The sequence below is a fragment of the Marmota marmota genome, unplaced genomic scaffold (assembly GCF_001458135.2).
Source record: "Marmota marmota marmota unplaced genomic scaffold, marMar, whole genome shotgun sequence".
Lineage (NCBI taxonomy): Eukaryota > Metazoa > Chordata > Mammalia > Rodentia > Sciuridae > Marmota > Marmota marmota.
In genome coordinates this window covers 2,068,365-2,078,819 of record NW_025999927.1, presented here as the reverse complement: position 1 = coordinate 2,078,819, position 10,455 = coordinate 2,068,365, and the positions used below count along the sequence as shown (strand labels likewise).

The 10,455-nt window shown below is 44.8% G+C and overlaps 1 long non-coding RNA gene across 2 annotated transcripts in view; it reads left to right on the top strand.

The window, feature by feature from the left end:
* Nucleotides 1-7,073, top strand: part of LOC125615901 — a 22,087-nt gene extending 15,014 nt beyond the window's left edge. For both annotated transcript variants that reach the window (XR_007346501.1, XR_007346500.1), the window contains one exon: nt 1,835-7,073. This is a non-coding gene — a long non-coding RNA (uncharacterized LOC125615901). The remainder of the gene's footprint in view (nt 1-1,834) is intronic.
* Nucleotides 7,074-10,455: the final 3,382 nt, after the last annotated feature.

The following is a 10,455-nucleotide window of genomic DNA, read 5'->3' as shown; positions in this document are numbered from 1 at the left end:
TTTTTCCTGAGAGGCTGTTTTGTTTGGCGTGTGTGGTTCTAAAAATAAAGTTAGTTTCTTTTGACAAGTGGCTCCTGATTGTGCCCAGCCAGACTGCGGCATCTCCTCATGTTCCATGTTATAGGATGAGTGCATCCATTTAAAATCCCTAAGTTAAAACCTCACCATTAATACGCGGGTATTAGGAGGCCGGGCCTTTGGGGTGATTAGGATCATGAGGGTATGAAGGTGGGGTATGGAGGTTAGTGTCTTTCTGGGAGTGCAGGGAAATTCATTGTTCTGTTCTGCACAGTGAGAAGGCCACTGTCTGCAATAGGGGAGAGGGCCCCCATCAGAATCCCACCAGCCCATAGCCTGACCCTGGACTTCCACCTCCTGAACAGGGAGGAAGAGATGTTGGTTGTTGAAGCCACTAAGCATGTGATGGGTTTAGCATCCCGAACAGACTGAGACAGTCAGCACTTAATTCATGTCCCACAGTGTGATTTTATAATTACCTTTATTTGGGACCTCTATCTTCATATTAAAATCATTCCTAGCTCTTAATAGTTTTTTGGAACTACTGTAAAAATATTTTCCCATTTTACGTCAAGTTTTTATTGTTAATATAATGCAAGATAAAATTTTATATTTTTATCTTTAATCCAGTAATTTTGTTTCCCATTAAGATGACTTTTAAAATAGAAGCTCTTGAGTTTGGGTGGCATAAAATTATATTGAAAGTAAAAACAAATAGTAGTATTGCTTTCAATATTTTTATGATTTTTTTTTTCACGAACAGATGTGTTTCTTTCAACAGTTGAGTTTGAAACTCTTGCCTTAAGGTGTTACAATGATTATATATCAGGAATAGACAATTTCCTACACTGTCAAATATATGAAAGTTGCTTTTGCACACCTTTTTCAACACTGATCTACAACAGAATCAGTCCCCATTTGCTTTGACTTATCCCCTGAGTTATGCTGAGTGAACTCTGGCCTCTCAGGTGGCAGAGGGCAGGGAGGCTGAGGTGGACCTTCCTGGAGCCACAGATGAACTGCCACAGTAGAGTGAGAGTGCCGATCATGGTGACATGGGCAAAGTCCCTGCCACACACCTGTAGGTCCAAGTCTCTGAGGACCTGAGGAGCATGGACACTCCAGAATCAGCAGGGTAAGGGACAATTGCACAGAAGACTCTAGCTGTGTCATCTGCCACAGATGTCCCAACCAGCTGCACTGCTTTTGTGCACTCGCTGCTGGGCTTAGGAACCACAGACCTGAGTGGCACTCCAATAGCATGCTCAGCACAGGCGGCCTTCACCTTGGGTGCACAGTGTCTGTCCCACACAGAGAGGAGCCCTCCCGGGAGCAATGCTTTTTATGCCTTCTTCCCTATACATTTTGGGAGCTGCATCCCTCCAAGTGTTGGCACAGCCTGGTTGGATTTGAATCTGACCTTCGGCAGCTTCTGTAGGAGCCAAGGCAAAGAACTCAGCTCTGGCAGAGGCAGCCAAACATAGTGATGTGCACCAGAGATAGGCGTTCTCCTCCCCTCGCAGGTTCTATCCAAGGCTCTGAAAACTTCATGAAAGCCAAACTGCAAAGCCCTGGCGTAGAGGAGCCAGTGAAAGCTGGACCTATCCTTTAACCAGAACACAGACACCATCCTCCTTAAGTATAAGGAGAATCCATTCGATGCGTCTGGTGCTTTGGGGGGTCCAACTGCACACAGCATTTCACTAAATGCAGGGGAACAGCCGTGTGTGTCAGCCCACAACTTAAGACCCCACCAAAGCCCCATGTGCATAAAACTCCATGGAGCCACAGTAACAGCAGTTCTCTTCTACTGCAGGTTGCCAGCTTGCCAAGACTTTGGGGTGGGCACAGGGGCCTGGTGAGGCTGCTGCTGGGTCCCAAGAGGTCACTGTGTACCAGCTGCAGGTGTGGCATGTTGAAGAATTTGCCCATGCCAGGTGTACCAGAGAGGAGCACATCTTCTTAAGACAGGGAACAGCTGACCGCTCCTTGGAAAGGCTCCCCTGCTTACAGAGGCCAGGTGTGTCCCCCACCCCCCACCCCCCGGTCAAAGTTTTTATGAATTATTTTACTGCAATGCTTACTGAATTGACTAGAACATATAACATCATATTGGACTATAATGCAAACAGCAGAAATCCATGATATTCATTGTATAAACTGAACTGATTTTGTATTTCACCATTTAGAATATTTTCTGTTTGTGTTTGACAAGTAGATTTTTCAAGTCATCAAATGGCTACAACTTTTTAATTCTTTCAGAGTTCCTACTTAGAGTGACTATTAGGTTTTCCAAATGCTTCTTAAGGATCTATTGATAGGACCATATTGTTATGTTTTAAATTATTTTAGTAGATTTTATAGTATCAAACCATCCTTGCAATGTATGAGCAGATCCAAGCTGGCTGCAGTATATTAATCTATGCAAATAGTCTTGAATTGTATTTCCTATATTTTTATTCATAACTTTTATCTGTAATCATACATAATGTTGTTTGAGATTTTTAAATATTATCTATTTGTAAAACAATTATTTTGACCAGAACTCTGTATTAAAATTACTCTAGCTTCATGACTGACCCAGTAGGGAGGCTTTTCTTTTTTCATGTGATTGGAATTGACAGTTTAAAGAGCAGTGAAACCATCTGGCCTCTAGGGCTGGGCTTTGCTCAGTGCTGGAATCCTCTGGATGTGGACTTACAACACCAGCTCCTCCGACGCCTTCCCAAGACTGCAACTCAGCCTCTGTACACTCTCTGCTTCATCTTGGATCAGTTATTGCAACTCACATTTGGTTAGTAGTTAAACATTCCCCCAGGTTTTCAAATTTGTTATTAAAAGGTTGTATAACCGCCTAATGTATTATATGTAATGCACTGTATTTACTTATGCATGATGTCATGTATTAATATCATTATGTCCTAGTACATTTTATAGGTCAAATGTTATATATATTTGTATAATTGTATATTACACATATGTTTTGTCTCCTCCCTTGTTCTAATCATGCATTTTTCCCTTCAATCTTTATTTTAAAATTTTATCATAAGCAAATTTACAAGGGGTTTGTCTAGTATACTGGTATTTTCACAAACTAGCTCTTGGGTTTATTATTCATTCTTTTATTTTTGCCATTGTTTTAAAATTATTATTATGCTCATTTTTTTCTTCACTAATTTCCTCTTCCTGCTTTCTTTTGGTTTATTTTAATTGTTTCCCTAGTTTTCTATAATATAAAGTTTCATTATTTTTAATATCTCTTTTTTAATGCAAGCTTTTAAGTTTCTTCATATTTCTCTAGGTAAAATTTATGCAATATTTTAGTTTTGATGACCTCCTTATTCCAAAATTTCTCTAGGGGTATATTTCTTAATTTTTAAGTGTGAATTTTATAACGTTTTTAATGTATTTTATAATGATAAGAAATCCTTTCTTTGTTCTATCAACTTACAAAATAATTTTTATTATCTATTTGACAGATTATGGATTCATAGATTTCATTATGGTTTTAATTTTGGTCTGTAACTTGTAACTGACTTAGAGAAGGGAAGGATATACTAAAATCTCCCCAGAATATAACATTTTAATATAATTCTTCTATTCCTAATAGGTTTTGCTTTATATCTTTAACTGCTCTTTTGTGTGCGTACAAAGATCTATGAGCCTTTTGCTCGCCTGGGTTGTCTGAGAAGCAGCCATCGGGATGGGACTGAATGTGGTGGAATCTTCCGTGGGAGGTCAACGTAAGGGAACCGGGAGAGGCTGGGGAGGTGTCGCCCGTAGTACAGCTCTGACTCCAAGGTTGCTGGGGGAAGGCAGGTGGAGACAGAGCATCTTGGATGGCAGGCCTCATAAGAGTCCATCAAGGCTGTCAGCAGGCCAGGACCATGGCTGGCTGTCCTGGAATGCGTGCCCTCCAGGAAGGCTGGCTGGTACTGTGCTGCTCTCCTCCCTGCCTAGGAGGAGCCACCTGGCAGCCACAGCCTGACACGGGGTGCCGGGAGCAGCAGCCATGTGCTGGTCATATGTGCTCCCTGTGGTTGAAATCAGGTGGTGTGTCCAATGACACATGCATCCATGTGCCTTCTTCAAAGAGAAGCACGACCTCTGTTATTAGCCCAGTATTTTAGCATTTTCCAAAGCTATTAGCTCTTGGGATCTTTTCTCCTACAGAATCTGGGCAGCACATTCTAAGAAATGCTCTTCTCATTGCTCATCCTTTGACAGTGCCCTTGTCATGTCTGAAATATTTCACCAACGATATCTATGAAGACAGAGACAACACTTATGTCAAATTTGCAGCTGACACTGAAAAAAAAGGAAAAATAAATCTGACAGACTCCTGTAAGTCCTTCTACTTATGCACAAGTGCAGTTCTGAAGGCTTTTTGAAAGGTCATTTGATCATAAATTCAAAGTAAGGGAATCTGTTTTAAGTTTGCAAGGCCCAGACACATTCCCGGCAAAACAGACGTGAGTGGTGACCTCGAAGCATTAAAGCCGGTGTACATGTTCTTAGCTGGTGTTGTTCTGAAGTTTTGAGGCAGTTCATCCCCAGGCCAACTCCTGAGCATCTCTAAAGGTGCTTTGGTTGCTCCTTACTGTGAAGCCAGCATACACTTGTCTCTCCTCATTTTGATTTTGTGCAGATTCAAATGGCCATGATCCCATGTGGTCATCCACGGCTGTGACCAGTTTCCTCAGCAGAAGAATCACATTGCTTTGCTTCTGACTCTTGGCTTCAGGCCACTCCGTGTAGAGACTAAAGCCCATGGGCATGGTTGGCCCCAGCGTGGCCCCAAGCTCACGTCTAGATCCCTGGTGCATCAAGGCCCAGAGGTGGCTTTGGGGAAGTGATGGGGTCAGGAGGGCTTACCAGGGAACCAATCCTTTTGATGGCTTAGCAAGTGAAATGGGCCATTGGGAGCTGGTGGAAGTTGTCAGCTGAGGAGGTAGGTCACTGGGGGACGGTATCTTGTCCTGTCCCTTTCTGTCGCCTCTCCCTTTCTCTTTGCTTCCCAGCTTCCATGAGCTGAGCGGCGTTGCTCCATCCTCCTTCTCCATGATGCTCTGGCTCACCTCAGGACCAGAGCAAGGAGCCAGCCAGCCATGGACTGAACCTCTGAAACCATGAGCCCAAGTTCTTTCCTCCTTATGTTGAAAAAAGTTAACACACCTATGAAACCTGAAGTCCACCCAGAAGGCTGATCCCACCAGGGCCTCCAGTTGACCTGCCCACCACAAGCCTCTCCTGGTCTTCCTGTCCCTGTTGACTGTGCAGGTGTAGAGCTTTACACTGATTCACTTTCTGCCCTTGAGGATTGTCCCTCCTGTGGAGTGACTCATACACAGCACCTGCCACTTCCCCACCACATTCCATTTTTATCAGAAGCTTCTTCTGATTTCCCTGTAAGTTTCTAGGTATGAATTCTTTCTATATTTTATTGGCACTTTCAAATATTATGGGTATAACAATGCTCCTAAAATGTCTCAGCAGTAAACACAGACAGCTGAGTCTAAAATGAGTCTGCAGACGGCTGATGTCATCTGTTGGTGGCAGTGGGACCTGACACAATTTGCTCTGGAGGAAAGCTTTGTTTATTTTTACTGAAGTTTATTGGTTGAAACTTATGAAGAGACACGATTCTATATTAAGCTGGGGACCTGAGGGGACACACAGGTAATGCTACCTCTGGCTTCCTGGCCCTCAGAGAGACAGCTCCTTCAAATGCAGATAGGAAAAGAAAGCCGCGCTTCATTAAGAAGCCAACTCACAGGAAGCCTCCTTTCCGCAGCTCTCCTCTGCCATCCTGCCTCTTTGGTAAGCTGGATCTTATTTCAACTGGCGCAGGAAGCTTTGGGATCCATCTGAAAGGGGCCATCCCCCACCATCAAGGGCTCCCTCCTGCTTCGCTCCTGGGTGTGGATAGCAAGCCTAGCCTCAGCAAGGTGGGAGGTACCTGCTTGGGGTACCAGGTCACCTTTTATGAAAAGGCTAGAACTGCATTAACCCAGTGATGCACTGGGTGTTGGGTTTGTCCAGGAACTGGCCCGGTGGTGGCTGGTGGCCTCCTTCAGATCCTGAAGGGACTCCCAGTGCTTTGTGGTACTTGCATAGTGTGGCTAATCTCTAACAGAAGAAACATAGGTGCTGTCCTCACCTATGACTCGCTCAAAAAGGCCAGGGGCAGCACTGCTTCTTACACTACCCGGGTCATTCTACCCTCATCAGCTGGCCGAGGCCCACCTCTGCCCTGGACAAACCTCAGCCTTAGGTAAGGGCAGTGAGAGCACCCACTGCCCAGCATGCCACCCTGCGGGGCTTGGCCTCGATTCCTGTCTGTCTATAAGTCTGAGACTCCAGCTGTGCCTGGCTCTGCTTCTACCCATCTCCTACACCAGATGATGGGACGCCAAATCAAAGTCCCCGGCTGGAGGACAGGACAGAATCAGCGGAGTGAAAACCTGCGGGATAGGAGAGCATGCCATGAACCAGGCTCTCGTGAGGGGACAGCACCCAGGATGTGTCACTATAACTCAACAGCAAACGAGCATACAACCCAGTGGAAAATCGGACCTGCGATTCAAGCCAACACCTTTTGTGGAGATCTAACCATACATTAGGCACATTCCAGGAACAGGACACCAAATAAGCCCCATCCCTGCTGAGTGCACTGGGATCAAGTGCTGGAAACCAAGAGCCTACAGGTGTGAACGTGGCCCGCTGCCCTTGGCTCGTGTTGAATCAGGATGTTGAGGATTCTAAGGAGTAAGTCAGCTCTCACAGTGCTGCACTGGTCCTGCAAGAGCAGGTGCTGTCAGGGAGCCCCGTACCTCCCTGGGTCTTTCTTGACACACTTCTGCACTCTCCCATCTGTCCTTCCACCAGGAGACCCTCGCCAGAAGCCAAGCAGATGCTGGAACAACCCAGAGCAGAACTATGAGCTAAACAAATATCTTTTCCTTATAAAGTACTCAGATTCTGGTATTTTATTATAGCAACACAAAAACAAGACAAAAAGGATACTAAAATCATACAAAAACAAAACATCAAAATCAAGCCATATGGGGCTGGGTTTGTGGCTCAGTGGTAGAGTGCTCGCCTGGCATGTGAGAGGCACTGGGTTCCATCCTCAATCCCACTTAAAAATGAAATAAAGATATTGTGTCCACCTATAATTAAATATATATATATTTTAAAAATCACTAGAAAAACTAGGGATAGTAGTCACATGTCACAACATTTTTAAAGATATATATATTAAAGCCAATGCCAACTTCATTCTTAATGGAGGAAAATTGAAAGCATTCCCTCTAAAAAGTAGAACAAGACAAGGATACCCTCTTTCACCACTCCTATTCAACATAGTCCTTGAAACTCTAGCCAGGGCAAGTAGGCAAAAGAAAGAAATTAAAGGAATACAAATAGAAGAGAGAGAGAGAGCGAGAGAGAGAGAGAGAGAGAGAGAGAGAGCACTCAAACTAGCCTTGTTAGCCAATGACATGATTCTATATTTAGAAGACCCAAAAACTTCACCAAAAAACTTCCAGAAAAAAAATCAGCAAAGTAGCAGGATATAAAATTAACATCCATAAATCAATTGCATTTCTATACACCAATGATGAAAGAGCTTAAACAGAAATTAGGAAAACTATCTCATTTATAATAGTCTCAAAAAAAAAAAAACAGAACTGGGACCCTATTAAACAAAAGAAGTGGAAGACCTCTACAATAAAAACTACAGAATACTAAAGAAAGAAATTGAAGCAGAGCATGGAGGATGGTAAGATCTCCCATATTCTTTGATAGGCAGATTTGATATTCTCAAAATGGCCATATTANATATATATATAATTTTTTTAAAGAGAGAGAGAGAATTTTTTTAATATTTATTTTTTAGTTTTCGGCGGACACAACATCTTTGTATGTGGTACTGAGGATCGAACCCGGGCCGCACGCATGCCAGGCAAGCGCACTACCGCTTGAGCCACATCCCCAGCCCATATATATATATAATTTAAAAATCAAGCCATATATAAATTATTGAGAATCAGATGGTATACTTTCTCAAAGAGATCACAGAGAAGTTGGAGACAGTTGAATAAAGGTGTTTTCTAAAATCTAAGAGAAATACTTTTGAACTTCTAATTCTGTACCAGCCAATCTAAACTGTTAGAATAGGGAAAAAATGTTGTCTGACATCCAAGCTCACAGAAATGTCATTCTTATTTGTTTCTATTAGTGCTTTAAAAGCTAAATTTGACTTCTACAAAAATGAGGGAATAAACTAGAAAGGGGAACACTTTGGGTTGAGGACTCAGGGGGTGAGGAAAGTCCCCAGGTCCCAGCTCAGTGTCCAGCCTGGACAGCAAGGAGAAGTGTTCAGGCTGAGCACTCAGGCGTGATGCTGCTGCGTAGTAATAGTAGGCATGACAGATCAGCAGCCCAGGAGGAAGAGGAGAACATTATCTGATGGATTCGACACTTGGAGGCCGAAATTCAGCTTTCTGTGGGAAATTATGGGAATAATGTAGCATGATACAGAAAAGCAAGCCAAAAAAGAGACAATAATTAACTCAGCTAATTTCTTTAATTACAGGAATAGAAAGAAAAGAAACATAATAATATTGCTTACATGATTTAAATAATAATTATACAATCTGAATAATATATATCCTCAATATTGAATTAAACAAAATGACAATATAATCTCATACCGGGACAGTGAGCTGTGTGTGTGTGTGTGTGTGTGTGTGTGTGGGGTGTGTGGTAACTCTGCATGTGTAGTGTATGCACATGTGTGTGGTGTGTATGATGTGTGTGTAGGGGTGGTGTGTGTGCATATGTGTGGTGTGTGTGTATGTGGTATGTATGATGTGTGTGTAATACATGTGCATATGTGTGGTGTGTGTGCATGTGTAGTATGTGCATGTGTGTGTGTGGTATGTACATGGTGAGTGCACATGTGTGGCATGTGCATATGTGTGTGTGGAATGTGTGCGTGTATGGTGTGTGCATACATGTGGTGATGTGCATATGTGTGTGGGGGGTGTGTGGGTGTGTGTGTGCGTGTGGTGTTCATGTGTGTATAGGTGTGTCTGGGGCATGGAGAAGAGTGAAATCTAATCTTTTAAGATGGAAAGTTAATGGACAATGAGTACATTTGAAAAATAAAAAGCTGATTTTTAAAGAACATGCAAGAGTCTGAATGCTTATGTTCCCCTGAAATCCACGTGTAGAAATCCTTCTCCAGGGTGTTAGGAGGAGGGTCTATGGGAAGTGGCTTTGAGGGTGGGGCCTCAAGAAGGGCCTTGTGGATGGGCCCCAGGAGAGCTCCCTCAGCCCTTCTTAGTGAGGAGAGGGCTGGAGAAAGCAGCCCCACTGAGGTCCACAGGTGGCGCCCTGACCCGAGATGCTGGCCTGTAGAACTAAGTCTCATTGTGAGCCCCTGCCTGAGGTGTCTGCTGCTGTGGCCCCAAGGGGCAGCAGGATACTATTTCATAATAACAAGATCAAAGAGAAGAAAGAGCTGAGTGGGTGGGAGTTCAGGGACCCTTGTGCCAAGAGACTACGATAAAACCCTCTGCCTTGCTGCACTGTTACAGTACAGAAAATTAAAAAGCAATTACAATCAGGCAACATCATGGCACGGCTGGCAGTGAGTCATAGTAGTCATCTCAAAAGTCCTCTCGGAGCTGACCCAGCTTCCAGACCCGTCAGGCATCACAGAGGGAAGGGAGGGCTGAGCTGAGGATCCTCAGCCCTGGAGAGGAGCAGGGCACTGCCCCACTGGTTGCACCCAGCCCTAGCCCACAGCCTGCTTCCCCAAAGTGTTTGCAGGGGACACTGATCATCACTCTTCTACAAGGAGAGACACTGACAGAGGCCAGGGAAATGCCCTTGGCTGTGAAGAGAGTCGATGAGGAGATGGGGGTGACGGTTCAATAAGGACACGGTGTGTCCAGCACCGGCTGCTGGGTGGGGTGGGGAGGTGCTCAGGAAGCCCTCAGGCTGCAGCCCCCCACCCTGCATTCCCCTGGGAACAGACCAGTGTGTGCAGAGGGAGCCACAAGCCCCGCGGGAAGGAGCTAGGGCCTCAGAGCAGGGTCTCAGCAGTTGACTCTGACCCGGCACAGGCACAGGGGACAAGGGTGCGTTAGACCCCTAGTCCCGCAGGTCTCAGGAGGAAAGACACACGAGAGAGTGGGGATGCACTCTGCCTCTTCAGAGCCATGCTGACCTGGAGGAAGAAGAGAGGTGGAGCCTCAAAACCAGAGAGGAAGGGTGGAGGGGAGAGTACAAGGGTACGGCCATGTGGTGTGGAGGTCGCCGCGTCGGTCACCATGTCTAGCTGCACAGCAGAGCCAGCTCTGAACACCAACCAGTGAAGGGAGGGCGCCTCCTGCGGGATTCCCTTCCACAGGCGTCTCAGTGGCA